Raw genomic sequence first — 17,399 nt, forward strand, 5'->3', positions numbered from 1 at the left:
AAGTGCAGTGAACAGATTGTACTTAGTCTCATGAATTCTGTGTCCCTGGAGGTCAATCTCTAAGGATACAGGATCATGGGTCACCAGACCTGAAGACAAGAAAGATCCACTAATAATTTCCATAAGATCTGGTGTGCCCATCGGCTGAAGGGGGGGAGGTGCAAGGCATGGGCTACCTCAACATCAATGAATTTTTCAGCAGTCCCAGCATCAATCAGGGCCCATTGGAAGGGGATAGGCATGGCCAGAACCAGAATATGCATCTGCATGGGAACTGGGAGATGCGTGGAAGCCCCTCAGCCCTCAGTACCTGTCTGGGTGGTCAGCTGGGAGGCAGTACTTGAGTGGGGGAAATTAATGGTACCCAAGCCAGCTCTCCTTACTACTTGAGCTTGTGCCAGTTGTTACCCAGCAGTTTTCTGATTGAGCAAGAGGTGAGGGTGTATTTGGATGCCCTGCAAAAGAAAAACAAATTTTCACAACATTGTTGCTCCTTTTCTCCCAACTCAGGTCAGTCTTCATTGGCTCGGAGCTAGTGTATGGGGCTTTGGTTTAATGTGCAGTCATAGGGGTGGACCTGTGCATTTCTTCTCTTTTCTTTCTCAAAGTTGGGAATCAATGTGGAGAGCTAGGCCAATGAAAGCATTCAGTTGGGAGGAGCTCTTGATGCGAGCCAGCTTGTTCTTCATCACTTCACTCAACCCCCACCAGAACTGGTGCAATTGGGCTGCCTCATTACATTCCACATCTCCTGTCAGTCATTGAAAGTGAGCAGTATAAATAATGGTGGGTCCCTGCCTTTGCTGAAGCTTCCTCAGTGCTGTTTCAATGAAATGAGCTCAATGCAGGTCATCGAATATAGTAGAGAATGCTTGCAAAAGAGTCTCCCAAATGTCAAAGCTGGGCTGCCTTGCTCCAAGAGGGGCAAAGCCCACTACAGTGCTTCCCTTGTAAGTAAGCTTACCACAAGTGCCATCTTCACCTGGTACCTGGGGTGTGTGCATGGACAGAGTAAGAAAAGCAAATGGCAATGGTTCAAAATCCTCTAAACTTCCAGCAATTGCAGTCAAAATGATCAAGTAGGGGGACTACAGGACCCTGTTCAGGTCCCAGTCTGAGTCTGGAGTGAAGCCACTTCTCCCTAGGAGCAAACAAGTTGTTCATGGGAAGAAACAAATTGTTCACAACTACATTGCAAGCTGAGGCATTTGGGTCCAATACTAGATTCTCAGTCTGGAGTTGGTTAACTTGTTCATGCAAGTCTAATGCCAAAGGGGACCATGAGGTAACAGCGAGCCCACCTTCTCCGTTCCAGCACTGTGAGGAGTGGGGATTAAGAGGCTCCAAGCAACTCTTAAGGAACTGGGATGTAAGCAGTCTAGCCTAATCATTATAGCAGGAGTTGGAGCCAGGAGTCGAGCAAAGGGTCAAAGCCAGAGTCAAAGTTGATTGTCAGGAGCAAGGCACAGAAACAGAAACCAGAGAGGAGGCCATGATCAAGTATGGAGAAGGAGAACCCAGGGTCTGGGAGCAGTGGTAGCAGCAAGGCAGGATGATGAACAGGACAGGAGCAGAGTTGAACCGGGAATAGGGTTGGATGTAGATAACAGGAGACAGGTGAAGAGCAGAGTCTGATGCTGAAGTAGCAACAGGGAGTCTGCATAGTTGCTCAGACCAGCCACCTAAGCCAATTCCTGGCTTAAGTAACGTGTGTGAGCCAAACAGGTGCCCTAGGCAATAGGTGTCACAATGGCACTTTGTTTGTGGTATGACCTTCCAAGATTAGTAATGTGGTGCTTTATCTGTCTCCCTTGGTGGCAACAAGGGAGTCCTGGAGACTGAGGGTTCCCCAAACCCCAGGTTCTAGATTTGCCAAAACCAAGGACCAGCACCCTCGGATCCCTACCCCTGGATTCAATTCCCAGTTCCCCTACTCTGTGATCTTGTAGAAGCCACTTTACTGATCTCAGTTTCTTCTCCTACCCTTTGTCTTGTCTCTAGTTTATAAACTTTTCCTGTACTATATCTCGCTTTGTGTTTCTACAGTGCCTAGTGCAATGGGGCCCTGATTTTGGTTGGGGCTTCTAGGCACTGCTATTTTAATTGAACCCACCTGTACATTGATGTCCTGTTTGTATTCAGAGCCATATATCTCACCAAGCTTTGAGGTGTTTTTGAAACTTTGTTGTGAATTGAAAGAGAACAATCCTATGCAGCTGTTGGGGAAATGGTTAGGAGAAGTTGAAATTAAGGATTTCACAAAGTAAATGAAACATTTTGGTGCTCTGAAAAAAATTAAGGTTGTTTGTTCACATTATTTTCCAGTCTGTCCCTCTTCTACTGGTGTCTGGCCCACATGTAGAAATTGATGAGCACGCTACAGCCATGGCTAACAGAGCTCGGTTTTTTAGCTCATTCAGTAGACCTCATGCTTTAAGAACAAGAGTTCCCAGGTTTGACAGATATTGCAGCCACATACAGTATCTTTGGGGACCGTTGTATTAATGTATGAATGTTATGTCTGATTGTGTTCTATACCATGGGGGGACAGTTACTACAGCTCCTACTCTTTTGGGGGGAGTAATTATGGTGAGTCTCTGAGACTGTAAACAATTCCAGAGTGGTATCACTCCTCGGAGTGCTTTGCATATACAGGTTCAAACTGGGTTTTCTAAAGACCAAGAGACAAAGAAAGAACTTGGGATATCTAAAAGCGGAGTTTAAACAGACTCAGAATCTTCCTTTTGATTCAGCAAACAGGACTTTTGGCCTAGGGTGGCCCCAACCTTTTCAGGAGAGTTGGAAAGACTTTGGCCTACCAGACTCTGCGTGTGGGAGATGGGTGATTCCTGGTACATTTAATGTGCATTTAAATTTGTTTATTGTTGTTTTTTATATGTTTTCTCTGATGCTTTTACCCTAAGAATAAATGTGCTTGCTTTGGAAGGGCTGTGTGGTAACTTGTAAATGCTGGTAAAAACTTTATCATTGTCCTTGGAAAGAAAGGAAAGAATCAGAAGCATCGCTGTAGAATATTGCAAGAAAGGCTGTTTCTGAGGTATTTCCTTCCCAATAAAAATAAAAAAATGCAAAGAATCTGATGATAAATTGCAGCCTAATCCTGCAAACCAACAGTTTCTGGTAGTTCAAAAAAGCTGTGGATAAACACTTAGGATAAGATTTTCAAAAATGATTTTTGTTAGTCCTACACCACTCCTTCTGAAGTCAATGAGATTTTTACCATTGACTTCAATGAGAGCATAGCTAGGCACATGCTGAGTGGTTTAGTAAATCCTGTCTCCAAATGTTTGGATGCTTGTCCAGATTAAACCATTCTAGAGCCCATCATTTTTGAGGTTTGCAGATAGCTAGCAAAAAACCCATTTGCAGACTTTATATATATGATTGTATGGCTATTGATTTCACATATACTACTGTAAACTTATGTGTAAATGGAATATTTTAACTGGAATTTGTGGTGGATCTTTTTTCTTTTGTTTTAGGAAATGTTTAGTAGAAAAGCATATCTTTATTTAACCAATATCCATTCCATACCCAGAGCAGTAATTAAACTAGTTAGCCTTTTGTGTTTGAGATTCGTTTGATAAAAAGCTTTTGAATATGTATATCCTGCATATTGAATTTTTGGCCAGTGCAGGCTGTTTGGCCAGTGCAGTGCTGTCCGCAATAACATAAATTAGTGTAGGATAACTCCCCATGTAGACAAGCCCCTAGTTAGGGTAAATGGGCTTAGGTACAGAGCCACTACATAAGGATCTGAACTGATATTCTTAGTGCCTTATTGGATAAATAGTTTGTAAAATAAGTTCCAAGGCAGAAAACCATTTCTGAATTCATTCCTTTTTGTCCAACTGCACGGATGGGCTAACCTGATATAAAACTGTTCAGTGGAAAAAATTCACAGAGTGAAAGTGGTAATAAAATAAACCGTACATCTGTCTGTCTATCCATCCATCAACTCTATTTCTTCTTCAGCCAAAGGCAAAGAGATATAAAAGTCCCAACTATTGCCAAGTATTTCAGCAAGGGTGGTCAGCACATCTGAAGCACATTTACCATCTGTTGACTATTTCAGATTGAAAAGATAGCAGAGGAAGTAATCTAGAAATGTTCTACCTGTTACTAGAAATCAAGAAAAAACTAATGATATTTTATTTCATTTTTACTAAACAAAGACAACAAAAGGCTTTGAGGAAAGACTTGTATTGAATCTAGCAAGTTTTGGATCCTAGTGAGGTCCGTTTATAGAGCCTTTTAAACTTTATTATGAGCATTTCGGGTTTGAGCCTGCACAGCCCAAGAGTGGAGTGGTGAATATGTAAGTGCAAGGTGAAAAGTGATGAACAGCACAGATTGTGCAAGAGAACCTGGCCCTGCATTCAAGAGAGTAAGTGGTGCTGCATGGCCTCCCGTTACCCCAGGCAGATAGCAGTAGTGAGGCATACAATGGGAACCCCTAGCAAAATAGTTCACAGAAACTTATGTCTTCTTAGATGCTTCCATTCTTCGTTTACACCCAGACCCATTGTTACCATGCACATCACTAAGCCTGTAATTTTGTCACTTGTAGCCTCTACTAGTGCTCATGCTGGAGCACAACACCATTGTATAAAACACTGTGCAGAACACTAGGAATTTCAGGATCAAAATGTTAATGTTTTAGTGATGGCTTGATTAAGATAAAAACTGAATTTTCTTGGGCCATGTTCAGTATTTGCTTGTTGCATACATTCTAAGAAACAAAAATTTCAAGAATGGCCTGAGAAACAGTACATTATAAGCAAATGTTAGAGAACTTTTGCAGGGAGCAATTTTGGATTTGTAAGCCTGAGTCATCACCCCTGAAATCTGAGTGTAAGCATCATCCGGCCAGAAACTAAAAACAATGCCTTGTGAATGATGGTCCTGACCCACCAAAGCACTTAAGCACATGCGTATATTTTTTTAAAATTTACATTCATTGAAGTTAGTACAATTATGCACATGCTTAAAGTTATTTACATGCTTATGTGCTTTCCTGGATCAGGTCTAATCAGAATTAATTCGTATATCTCAGATATGAATATGAAAAAATTGAAAGGAACAATCTACAAACCAAGAACTATTTAAAGAAAGCAATAATTTAAGATAGTGAATACATTCTAGAGAATTATAAGCTGCTTATATGGACAATCTGCACACACATAAAAATAGTCTACTTTTGATGAATACATTATTTACTGTGAAAAGAAAAGGAGTACTTGTGGCACCTTAGAGACTAACCAATTTATTTGAGCATAAGATTTCGTGAGCTACAGCTCACTTCATCGGTGCTTATGCTCAAATAAATTGGTTAGTCTCTAAGGTGCCACAAGTACTCCTTTTCTTTTTGCAAATACAGACTAACACGGCTGTTACTCTGAAACCTGTCATTATTTACTGTGTTATTTATTCAGCACTAGATTATAACCTCACAACATAGCTGTGACGTAAGTATTGTAAAAATTATGTAATATACATTTACAAATAAACAAACTGAGGCACTGAAATTAAATGACCTGCCTGAAGTCACCAATGAAATTTATGCCAGAGCAATAGAACTCAGGCATCCTGACTCCTACTGCTGCACCTTAATTGTTAGAACATCCTGCCATTCTTCTTCATTTTGATTCCTTATCTTCCTGTGATTTAAAGTGGGTGGAACTAGTTTTATAATGTCTTGAAGAATGTGTGTTGTTCTCATCCTTATATTGTGTGTTTCTAATATGGAAACATTTTCCTTTAAGCTCAGGAATGGTAAAATGTCTTTTTTATATAAATCAACAAGACCGTAATTGCTCCAGTATGCTCTCTCCAAAACTGAAGGCATTTTAAGATTCTTTTGCTTATGTCCAAAGGCTTACAAAGGGGCACTGCTTGCTATCAGATAATTCTGACTATAATGTGCATGCAATATACAGAAAGTCCCACTCTAACTGCATATGCAGTAGCTGTTTATACTTTAACTAGTCAGGTTTTTGCAGTCAAAGTGTGAAATAGCTTTTCCTCCACAAAATTACTATTATGCCCTGCTCTCCACTAATGTGATTAAAACCTTGTAGTCTCATGTCTTATCTGAAAATTGAGACTAACAAGATGAGTTGGTGCAACTTGTCCGGTATGTGGTTGCATAAAAATGTCAGCTACTAGCACCCTACTTTAAAAAATAATACACAACAGCAAATTCACTGAGTGCAAACATGAAACTTCTTTTGCCGAAGGATTATATGTAAAAGGGTAAATAATCAAAGGAATGTTACAGTAGATTTATACTTTTCATGATGATCAAAAGCAAATGGGCACCAATTCAACAAGGAATATCATTACTATTTAAAAACTCAGGTTTTCAGCTGTAGATAAAATGGAAATGCCTCCTCCTCTGAGCTATGTCTAGTTTAAAATCCATTAGCTAATACTGCATGCCCTAAGGTTAGCAAGAGTAAAAAACTGAGGGTGGACTAGGCATTTCAAATAGGTTTTATGTATCCTCGGGTTTTATGTAGAATTCTCAGTTCTTAGATGGATATTGAAATACCTGGCTAATTGCTGGTACCACAGAACTTCTCAAAGTTAATCTGATTTACCTTACTCCTACAAATAAGGTTCTTGGCACCAAAACAAAATATCAATAAATTACAGACTAGGGCAATACCCTAGCACCAGAATTTAGCACTGGAGCCATAGTGTAAAAAAAAAAAAGTGTAATATGAAGAGAGAAAAGAGAAGAACCAGTGAAAAGAACAACTCTTTCTCAAATGTATGGTTGATTTGTCCTGTGGACTGTGGACAGTCCTGTGGACTGTGGATCCCTTTGTCTCCAGGGGTTTCACCATCCCAACCCATTCAGGCAACTGGCATTCAGTGTGTTCTGAAAATGGGTCAGCAGCAGCTCTCTCACACACACGTATGTTCAGCTGACACATCAGTGCCTGAGACTGTGTTTTCTGGTTAAACAGGTTAAGGCAAAGGGGCAGACCCTCAGGTGGGTTAAAACTGGCAGAGCTCCATTAGCCTAATTCTGCTCCCATTGAAGTCAATGAGTCATTGACTGCAATGGAGACAAAGTTAGGCAAATGCTGCACACTTTTGAAAATCCCATCCATAGTGTCTATCATTGCGATAGCCAAGCATTGATCAGTGGATCAGACACTTAATTTGACAAACAAGCCAACCATTATACAAATGACATTTATGTACACAAAGGCTTAAAACTGGTGCATGCATAAATCATACACTGGAAAGTACAGAAAATGTCTTAGTTGGATAACTGCAGTTTTCAGCTGCAGCACTAAGCTGCCAATTTTTAGTGTGCAAATTTGATCAATTGAAATGTTGTTTAATGTTCTTCATTTAAAGTCTTCAATGAATTTTCTAGAATTATCCCAACATCTTTGCCAAGAAGCATTAAAATTTTTCAGTAAGAAACAGCCACATTTTCCATATTCAACTTTCTTAATTTACCATAAAGTTTAGTATCAGTACATACCTTCATGAAGCAAGTCACTCATATGTCATTTTTGTTTTATTTTTAGTTGTATTACATAATTCCAGCACTTACAAATCTCACTGTTTTCTGCTGTCTCACCTACCCTTTCATGGAATTGTTCTTCTTTGCTTATGAAATAGAAAACTGCCAGATTTAAGACCTCATTGCACTCAATATTTATATTTTAACAGATTGATTCTTCTAACAGATGTTAATGTAAGTGGTCCATCTTTTATCTCTTTTATTTCTGCTGTTCTATGAACAATGGAGATGGGAGCATTGATATTCACTTAATCTATCAATTTCCTTAATAGCACAAAAATACAGCAACACTTATGTCTTGTGCATTAGATACTAGACAAGCAACAGATATACAAACACAAAGAACACCCTACAACTCTGTATAGGCACCCATATACTTGCACAAAATGTAGTATTGTAGTATTCTAATTCCAAGTGGATATCTTATATGATTCACTAGTAAGTATCAGGGGGAGACAATTTCTGATAGTAGAGGGCTCTTTAATCTAGCAGAAGAAGGCATAAGAAGAGTCAATGGCCGGAAACCGAAGCTAGACAAATTCACGCTAGAAATAAGGTACACATTTTTTAGGGTAATTAATCATTGGAATGACTTACCTAGGGGCCATGTTGAGTTCTCCATCACTTGAAGGCTTTAAATCAAGGTTGGATATTTTTCTAAAAGCTACAATCTAACTCAACCACATATTATGGTTTGATGCAGGAATCATGTGGTCAAATTCTATTGCCTGTGTTATGCAGGTAGTCACACTAAATGATCATGATGGTCCTGTCTGACCTTAAAATCTATGAACTGATAAGTTATTGGGGATTGACATTCTGAATGGCACGGCTAGTTCAACGTATCTGGTTTCTGGTGTAGAAGTATGTCCATTTTGGCAGCTGTATGTTCAAGATTGGTGGTTGGTATTCAGAGGGAAAATCTGCTTTAGGAAAGAGAGAAATAGCTTTGCCTCTCCTTTGATCCCCTTCCCTTGCTCTCCTTTTTGTGCTTTCTTAAATGATTTTCCCTGTGTCTGGAACTACCTTCCTAAATCTGCGCACGTAGGCCGAGCGTCTAATTTCCAACCTAATTGCCTTTGAGGACTTGGCCTGAGAGCCTCATCCAGAGCCCACTGAAACCAATGTGAAGGCATCCATTGTAATCAACTAACATTGTATTAGGCCCACAGTGCCCACTCTTTCCTTTCACAAATCCCAGATTCACAAACCAACACTAGTAATATTTCTACCAACCCATTCATTAAAAAGCAAAGCAAAGATGCTCTAATATAAAACATTCCTTTGGGTCTCTAAGTGCATTCGCTGTCTGATTTGATTGAGACTGTCCATTGTAAGCACCTAAGGGACAGGGATTATGTTTTCTTCTATGTTTTGTATTGTGCAGAACACACTGTTGCTACTTAAAAATGATGATAATACAGTTAATCCTAATACAACTGAACCAAACATTTAAGGTTCTGAATTATTCAAAAGTTTGTTTCTTTGTTTGTTTTCCCTACTTCCCAGCCACTCCCCACTGCTCTCAATGCTCTTTTGAAAATCCAGCTGCTTACTTAGGTGCCTAAATGGGAGCTGTTGGGTGCTGAGTTCTTTTGAAAATCTGACCTTTACTGTCTGTTCTATTTTATCTCTGAATCTATGAGGCTTAATAGATTTTACCAGGCCCAAAACTTTACAAATGACACAAAAGACTGGTTTTACTAAAATTGAAAGACAAAACTTCAGTTATTTGCTTCTTGGCATTTTTTAATCAGCTTTCCCTGGTTGCCTTTTTTTTTTGGCTGATGAGGCAGGGTGTTTTCATGTATCTTATTGCTCTTCCTGAAGTTCCCCAAAGTAATTTGGCATCATGAACTGAAACTGGCCTAAGAGATGAAAAGAAGAAAACAGAACTCCAGGTTGTCATTTAAGAAAATAGCCTTGAGCATTAAAACATGTATGACTATATGGCTGTGCAGTGACATTTTAATTATGTCCAATGGCTTTTGTTGAATATGAATATTTGGTAAAAAGAACATAAATGTTCTGTGCTCATATGTGCAAGATACTATACTGTATACATGCAAACTAAGAATTAGCTGATATATAGACTACTAAACAAACACTAGAGAGACAAGGTGGTTGAGATAATATATTTTGTGGTGGTTGAGGTAGTATCTTTTATTGGACAAACTTCTGTTGGCGAGAGAGACAAGCTTTGAAGCCACACAGAGCTCTTCACCGGGTCTGGGAAAGCAACTCCCAATGTCACAGCAAAATGCAAGGTGGAACAGATTGTTTAGCACAAGTAGTTAGCACATATTGTAAGGGACCAGTCAAGATAGATTTCAGAGTAGCAGCCGTGTTAGTCTGTATTCGCAAAAAGAAAAGGAGTACTTGTGGCACCTTAGAGACTAACCAATTTATTTGAGCATGAGCTTTCGTGAGCTACAGCTCACTTCATCGGATGAAGTGAGCTGTAGCTCACAAAAGCTCATGCTCAAATAAATTGGTTAGTCGCTAAGGTGCCACAAGTACTCCTTTTCTTTTAGTCAAGATAGAGTGGCCCGTTAACACCTCTGAAGTCATAAGATACAAAGTGGGGGTTAGAAGTTTACAAAGATGGTTGTAATAAGCCATAAATGTCTCTGTTCAGTCCATGATTTTTAGTGTGGAGTGGAGTAATAAATTTAAACTCCCAGGCTTGTCTTTTGAAAGCATTGTGCAGGTTTCCTTTGAGAAATACTAGTGACACAACCTTAAATCAAATATCTCTTTGAGAAGCATGACAGCTGGGTTTTCTACTGCTGTTGTCACAGCACTATAGTATTATCACCTTTGTTTTAAAGAGTTGTAGAGTAGGAATGGGTTAACCAGTTCAGAAAAATACCATTGCACTGAGAAAACTTTCATCCACTTCTTTAGAAACAAAACTCAACCATAGGTTGAGAAGATTCTTAAATGCCTTTGTTCTCCCTCCCCCAACCCCCCACCCCCCCACTTCTAATGTTTATCCAGAATTGGAACCAGAAGGGATAAAATATATCAAGAAAGGCTATTCCAGCTCTGACTGGCAAAGCCGTGTCCAGAAATCTTATGACAGGAACTTTTCTTGTTAGATACCCCTCCCAATTTTGCAGGGCCTAGAGATTAGGATAAACTCTGGAATTTCAGAGGCTTTTTGAAATGAAAACTCTGAACCTTTAAGTTTCATTCATCAATATTGCAGTTACTTTAGTGGATAAATTGTAGTAGAGAGGGATTATGCTTGTTAGTATTTCACCACAGTTTACAATGAGAACAATAATCTTTGTGATGTATGGAGGGAAAAGTGACTTCCAGCTGATAACAAGCTAAGAGGAGTGCAGATCCTTCTGGTTCAACCAGCGGTGAAAGACGAACTTTTAATTTGTCTGATTTTATGTACTGCTTCTGGGCCACTAGGTATTAGTTCCAGGGTGCAGAGGTGTATGTTCTGTAAACACAGCGAGAAGATTAGTAGTTTAAATCCATTTTTTGTAGTGAGGGTGGGGGTGGGGTCCAGTCACCAGTTAGCAGTCACAATGTTACATAAGTTTCAGAGTAACAGCCGTGTTAGTCTGTATTCGCAAAAAGAAAAGGAGTACTTGTGGCACCTTAGAGACTAACCAATTTATTTGAGCATAAGCTTTCGTGAGCTACAGCTCACTTCATCGGATGCATACCGTGGAAACTGCAGCAGACTTTATATATACACAGAGAATATGAAACAATACCTCCTCCCACCCCACTGTCCTGCTGGTAATAGCTTATCTAAAGTGATCATCAGGTGGGCCATTTCCAGCACAAATCCAGGTTTTCTCACCCTCCACCCCCCCACACAAATTCACTCTCCTGCTGGTGATAGCCCATCCAAAGTGACAACTCTTTACACAATGTGCATGACAATCAAGTTGGGCTATTTCCTGCACAAATCCAGGTTTTCTCACATCCCCCCCACCCCCATACACACACAAATTCACTCTCCTGCTGGTAATAGCTCATCCAAACTGACCACTCTCCAAGTTTAAATCCAAGTTAAACCAGAACATCTGGGGGGGGGGGGGGTAGGAAAAAACAAGAGGACACAGGCTACCTTGCATAATGACTTAGCCACTCCCAGTCTCTATTTAAGCCTAAATTAATAGTATCCAATTTGCAAATGAATTCCAATTCAGCAGTTTCTCGCTGGAGTCTGGATTTGAAGTTTTTTTGTTTTAAGATAGCGACCTTCATGTCTGTGATTGCGTGACCAGAGAGATTGAAATGTTCTCCGACTGGTTTATGAATGTTATAATTCTTGACATCTGATTTGTGTCCATTTATTCTTTTACGTAGAGACTGTCCAGTTTGACCAATGTACATGGCAGAGGGGCATTGCTGGCACATGATGGCATATATCACATTGGTGGATGTGCAGGTATACGAGCCTCTGATAGTGTGGCTGATGTTATTAGGCCCTGTGATGGTGTCCCCTGAATAGATATGTGGACACAGTTGGCAACGGGCTTTGTTGCAAGGATAAGTTCCTGGGTTAGTGGTTCTGTTGTGTGGTATGTGGTTGTTGGTGAGTATTTGCTTCAGGTTGTGGGGCTGTCTGTAGGCAAGGACTGGCCTGTCTCCCAAGATTTGTGAGAGTGCTGGGTCATCCTTTAGGATAGGTTGTAGATCCTTAATAATGCGTTGGAGGGGTTTTAGTTGAGGGCTGAAGGTGACGGCTAGTGGCGTTCTGTTATTTTCTTTGTTAGGCCTGTCCTGTAGTAGGTAACTTCTGGGAACTCTTCTGGCTCTATCAATCTGTTTCTTTACTTCTGCAGGTGGGTATTGTAGTTGTAAGAAAGCTTGACAGAGATCTTGTAGGTGTTTGTCTCTGTCTGAGGGGTTGGAGCAAATGCGGTTGTATCGCAGAGCTTGGCTGTAGACGATGGATCGTGTGGTGTGGTCAGGGTGAAAGCTGGAGGCATGTAGGTAGGAATAGCGGTCAGTAGGTTTCCGGTATAGGGTGGTGTTTATGTGACCATTGTTTATTAGCACTGTAGTGTCCAGGAAGTGGATCTCTTGTGTGGACTGGACCAGGCTGAGGTTGGTGGTGGGATGGAAATTGTTGAAATCATGGTGGAATTCCTCAAGGGCTTCTTTTCCATGGGTCCAGATGATGAAGATGTCATCAATATAGCGCAAGTAGAGTAGGGGCTTTAGGGGACGAGAGCTGAGGAAGCGTTGTTCTAAATCAGCCATAAAAATGTAGGCATACTGTGGGGCCATGCGGGTACCCATAGCAGTGCTGCTGATCTGAAGGTATACATTGTCCCCAAATGTGAAATAGTTATGGGTAAGGACAAAGTCACAAAGTTCGGCCACCAGGTTAGCCGTGACATTATCGGGGATAGTGTTCTTGACGGCTTGTAGTCCATCTTTGTGTGGAATGTTGGTGTAGAGGGCTTCTACATCCATAGTGGCCAGGATGGTGTTATCAGGAAGATCACCGATGGATTGAAGTTTCCTCAGGAAGTCAGTGGTGTCTCAAAGGTAGCTGGGAGTGCTGGTAGCATAGGGCCTGAGGAGGGAGTCTACATAGCCAGACAATCCTGCTGTCAGGGTGCCAATGCCTGAGATGATGGGGCACCCAGGATTTCCAGGTTTATGGATCTTGGGTAGTAGATAGAATATCCCAGGTCGGAGTTCCAGGGGTGTGTCTGTGCGGATTTGATCTTGTGCTTTTTCAGGAAGTTTCTTGAGCAAATGCTGTAGTTGCTTTTGGTAACTCTCAGTGGGATCATAGGGTAATGGCTTGTAGAAACTCGTGTTGGAGAGCTGCCAAGCAGCCTCTTGTTCATGGAGTGAGCTGTAGCTCACGAAAGCTTATGCTCAAATAAATTGGTTAGTCTCTAAGGTGCCACAAGTACTCCTTTTCTTTTTGCGAATGTTACATAAATAAGAAGCAAGATTTTATTGGATGGAATGGGGGTGCCTTATGAGTGGGAAACTTTTAAAGGAACTAAAAAGCACACGCTTTCTCTTTGACTATGGAAAAATACAACAATATTGCAGCCTATTTCTTCTCATTGCAGATAACCTATTTTAGTTCTTGCTACAGTATGTGTGCATTAATCCTTTAATTTATGCATTTTAAAACTGTAATTGGCCCTTCTCTCTATCTCCAAAATTCCTCCCTGCCTCAGTGAATTTTATGTTGTCATGAAATTTCTTGTGGGGTTTATTTTTATTTATGTATTTTTCCTAATATCATGTATTGTATGTTTGCAAGAAACAGCCACCTGCTCCCACTGGGGAATAGAGTGATGCCTGGATGACAGATTCATAGAATCATAGAATATCAGGGTTGGAAGGGACCCCAGAAGGTCATCTAGTCCAACCCCCTGCTCGAAGCAGGATCAATTCCCAGTTAAATCATCCCAGCCAGGGCTTTGTCAAGCCTGACCTTAAAAACCTCTAAGGAAGGAGATTCTACCACCTCCCTAGGTAACGCATTCCAGTGTTTCACCACCCTCTTAGTGAAAAAGTTTTTCCTAATATCCAATCTAAACCTCCCCCACTGCAACTTGAGACCATTACTCCTCGTTCTGTCATCTGCTACCATTGAGAACAGTCTAGAGCCATCCTCTTTGGAACCCCCTTTCAGGTAGTTGAAAGCAGCTATCAAATCCCCCCTCATTCTTCTCTTCTGCAGGCTAAACAATCCCAGCTCCCTCAGCCTCTCCTCATAACTCATGTGTTCCAGTCCCCTAATCATTTTTGTTGCCCTTCGCTGGACTCTCTCCAATTTATCCACATCCTTCTTGAAGTGTGGGGCCCAAAACTGGACACAGTACTCCAGATGAGGCCTCACCAATGTCGAATAGAGGGGAACGATCACGTCCCTCGATCTGCTCGCTATGCCCCTACTTATACATCCCAAAATGCCATTGGCCTTCTTGGCAACAAGGGCACACTGCTGACTCATATCCAGCTTCTCGTCCACTGTCACCCCTAGGTCCTTTTCCGCAGAACTGCTGCCTAGCCATTCGGTCCCTAGTCTGTAGCTGTGCATTGGGTTCTTCCGTCCTAAGTGCAGGACCCTGCACATATCCTTATTGAACCTCATCAGATTTCTTTTGGCCCAATCCTCCAATTTGTCTAGGTCCTTCTGTATCCTATCCCTCCCCTCCAGTGTATCTACCACTCCTCCCAGTTTAGTATCATCCGCAAATTTGCTGAGAGTGCAATCCACACCATCCTCCAGATCATTTATGAAGATATTGAACAAAACCGGCCCCAGGACCGACCCTTGGGGTACTCCACTTGATACCGGCTGCCAACTAGACATGGAGCCATTGATCACTACCCGTTGAGCCCGACAATCTAGCCAGCTTTCTACCCACCTTATAGTGCATTCATCCAGCCCATACTTCCTTAACTTGCTGACAAGAATACTGTGGGAGACTGTGTCAAAAGCTTTGCTAAAGTCAAGAAACAATACATCCACTGCTTTCCCTTCATCCACAGAACCAGTAATCTCATCATAAAAGGCAATTAGATTAGTCAGGCATGACCTTCCCTTGGTGAATCCATGCTGGCTGTTCCTGATCACTTTCCTCTCATGCAAGTGCATCAGGATTGATTCTTTGAGGACCTGCTCCATGATTTTTCCAGGGACTGAGGTGAGGCTGACTGGCCTGTAGTTCCCAGGATCCTCCTTCTTCCCTTTTTTAAAGATTGGCACTACATTAGCCTTTTTCCAGTCATCCGGGACTTCCCCGGTTCGCCACGAGTTTTCAAAGATAATGGCCAATGGCTCTGCAATCACAGCCGCCAATTCCTTCAGCACTCTCGGATGCAACTCGTCCGGCCCCATGGACTTGTGCACATCCAGCTTTTCTAAATAGTCCCTAACCACCTCTATCTCCACAGAGGGCTGGCCATCTCTTCCCCATTTTGTGATGCCCAGCGCAGCAGTCTGGGAGCTGACCTTGTTAGTGAAAACAGAGGCAAAAAAAGCATTGAGTACATTAGCTTTTTCCACATCCTCTGTCACTAGGTTGCCTCCCTCATTCAGTAAGGGGCCCACACATTCCTTGGCTTTCTTCTTGTTGCCAACATACCTGAAGAAACCCTTCTTGTTACCCTTGACATCTCTGGCTAGCTGCAGCTCCAGGTGCGATTTGGCCCTCCTGATATCATTCCTCTACATTCTAGAGAACACCTTGCAGAAGTTGAAAGTAGCAATTGCTTCAGACTTATTGCTTGTTACTTCTTGGTTGCAGTAAGTAGGACTGGCTGGAAAACAAGAATTCTGTTTTGTGAAATATTTTGAATTTCTGACATTTAATTTTTGTTCTGCAGCGGAATAAAGCTAGACTTCTTGCATTTTTTCACTCACACAAAAAGATCAGAGACTTGAATATCCCACATCCTAGTCTAACCACAAGGCTATTGGCTAGTCTGAGATGAATTTCTGTCTGTGAGCAGATATTCTATTCTGGACCTGAGAAAAAAATTTCAAAAGTGACACATAGCCAAGAAAAGTTTTGGTTTTGACTAGTTGGTATTTTCTGGTGAAAAAATGTTTAGTCAAAAAATTCTTGACCAACTCTGATAGTCAGATGCTATACTCTGGGACCAGAGCTTAGTGAAAAATCACAGCTAGGAATTGTAATCTCTTACCATACAATGATGGTAGTCAAGTTAAACAGAAAAATTCTGCTTACAAATATTTATACATGAGCAAGAATGACTTTGCAGTGAAGATGCTAGGAGATCTGGGTTCAGACTTCCAGTATAACCTTAGAAAGGTCACCTCATGTCTCTAGCCTAAATTCCACATCTGTAAAAAAGGGCGATGATAATGATTCCTTTGTCTTTCTTGTCTATTTCAATTGTAAGCTCTTTGGGGAAGACACTGTCTCTTACTATGTGTTTGTACAATTCCCAGCACAATGGGGCCTCTAGCTGTTGTTGTCATGCAAAGAATAAATTATTATTATTAAAGGTTCTCAAAGCAATAACTTCCATCCATGGTTCTCTTCATACAAAACTTCCACCCCTAGCACAAGTGGGCTCCAATCTCAACTGGGGCCTCTAAACACTGCTCTATCACAAATAGTAAACTATTATAAAAATTATTGGCTTAACTAGTGGCTCTAGTATAACTGTGATTCACAAAACAAGAAATACATGTAATTCATGTCATATTAATACTGTGGACAGGTATTGTTAAAGCAAATTATATGAATTAAAATACTTTCAGTGGGGCAGGGTTTGTCTTCATGTGTTTGTACTGTACCTAAATTCCACCAGAGCCTCCTATAATATAAATAATAATAACTTATATTCAGTAATAAATCATGAGAACGGTAAAGTGTTACCAGGTGTCAGCCGCAGCATGCCAATCAAAATATAAATCATAGCAAAATTATTGAAATTTCTCTTTAAATATAATAAGAGCAAACCATTTGTATGTCCACAGCACTTTTCATCAATGCACTTAAAACACCATGACCACATTTATTAATTTTGAAAACACTCTACTTTTATTTCAGAATAGTTTTTGGAATCTGAAGTAATTTTGTATAGCTGACATTGTGACATCATCAAGAACATAACCAAGATGTTGATTCTACAATGAGCTCTTTACAGGGATTTACTGAGCTCAGGACATGATTGGGAACCAAGGCAGGAGGGAAATGTTACTCAAGGATGGGGTTCTGTTACAGAGCTTTTCCTTTCTAGGCTATAGGTTTGAATCCTTCCAGATTCTTGAAAGCTGTTCTGCTGAGCATCCATCATTGTAGAATAGGTTAGACATCTAAGTCTTGATCCTAGTGGACTGTTG

General features: G+C 40.9%; 1 long non-coding RNA gene across 1 annotated transcript in view; it reads right to left on the bottom strand.

Annotated features, from left to right (window-relative positions):
- Positions 1 to 7,472: 7,472 nt before the first annotated feature.
- The window catches only part of LOC140917202 (uncharacterized), a 46,534-nt gene continuing 36,607 nt past the window's right edge, over positions 7,473 to 17,399 (bottom strand). The window contains exons 2-3 of the long non-coding RNA XR_012160741.1: positions 15,670 to 15,844; positions 7,473 to 9,435 (exon numbers count right to left, since the gene is read on the bottom strand). This is a non-coding gene — a long non-coding RNA (uncharacterized lncRNA). The remainder of the gene's footprint in view (positions 9,436 to 15,669; positions 15,845 to 17,399) is intronic.

Source organism: Lepidochelys kempii, chromosome 9, assembly GCF_965140265.1.
Source record: "Lepidochelys kempii isolate rLepKem1 chromosome 9, rLepKem1.hap2, whole genome shotgun sequence".
NCBI classification, from domain to species: domain Eukaryota; kingdom Metazoa; phylum Chordata; order Testudines; family Cheloniidae; genus Lepidochelys; species Lepidochelys kempii.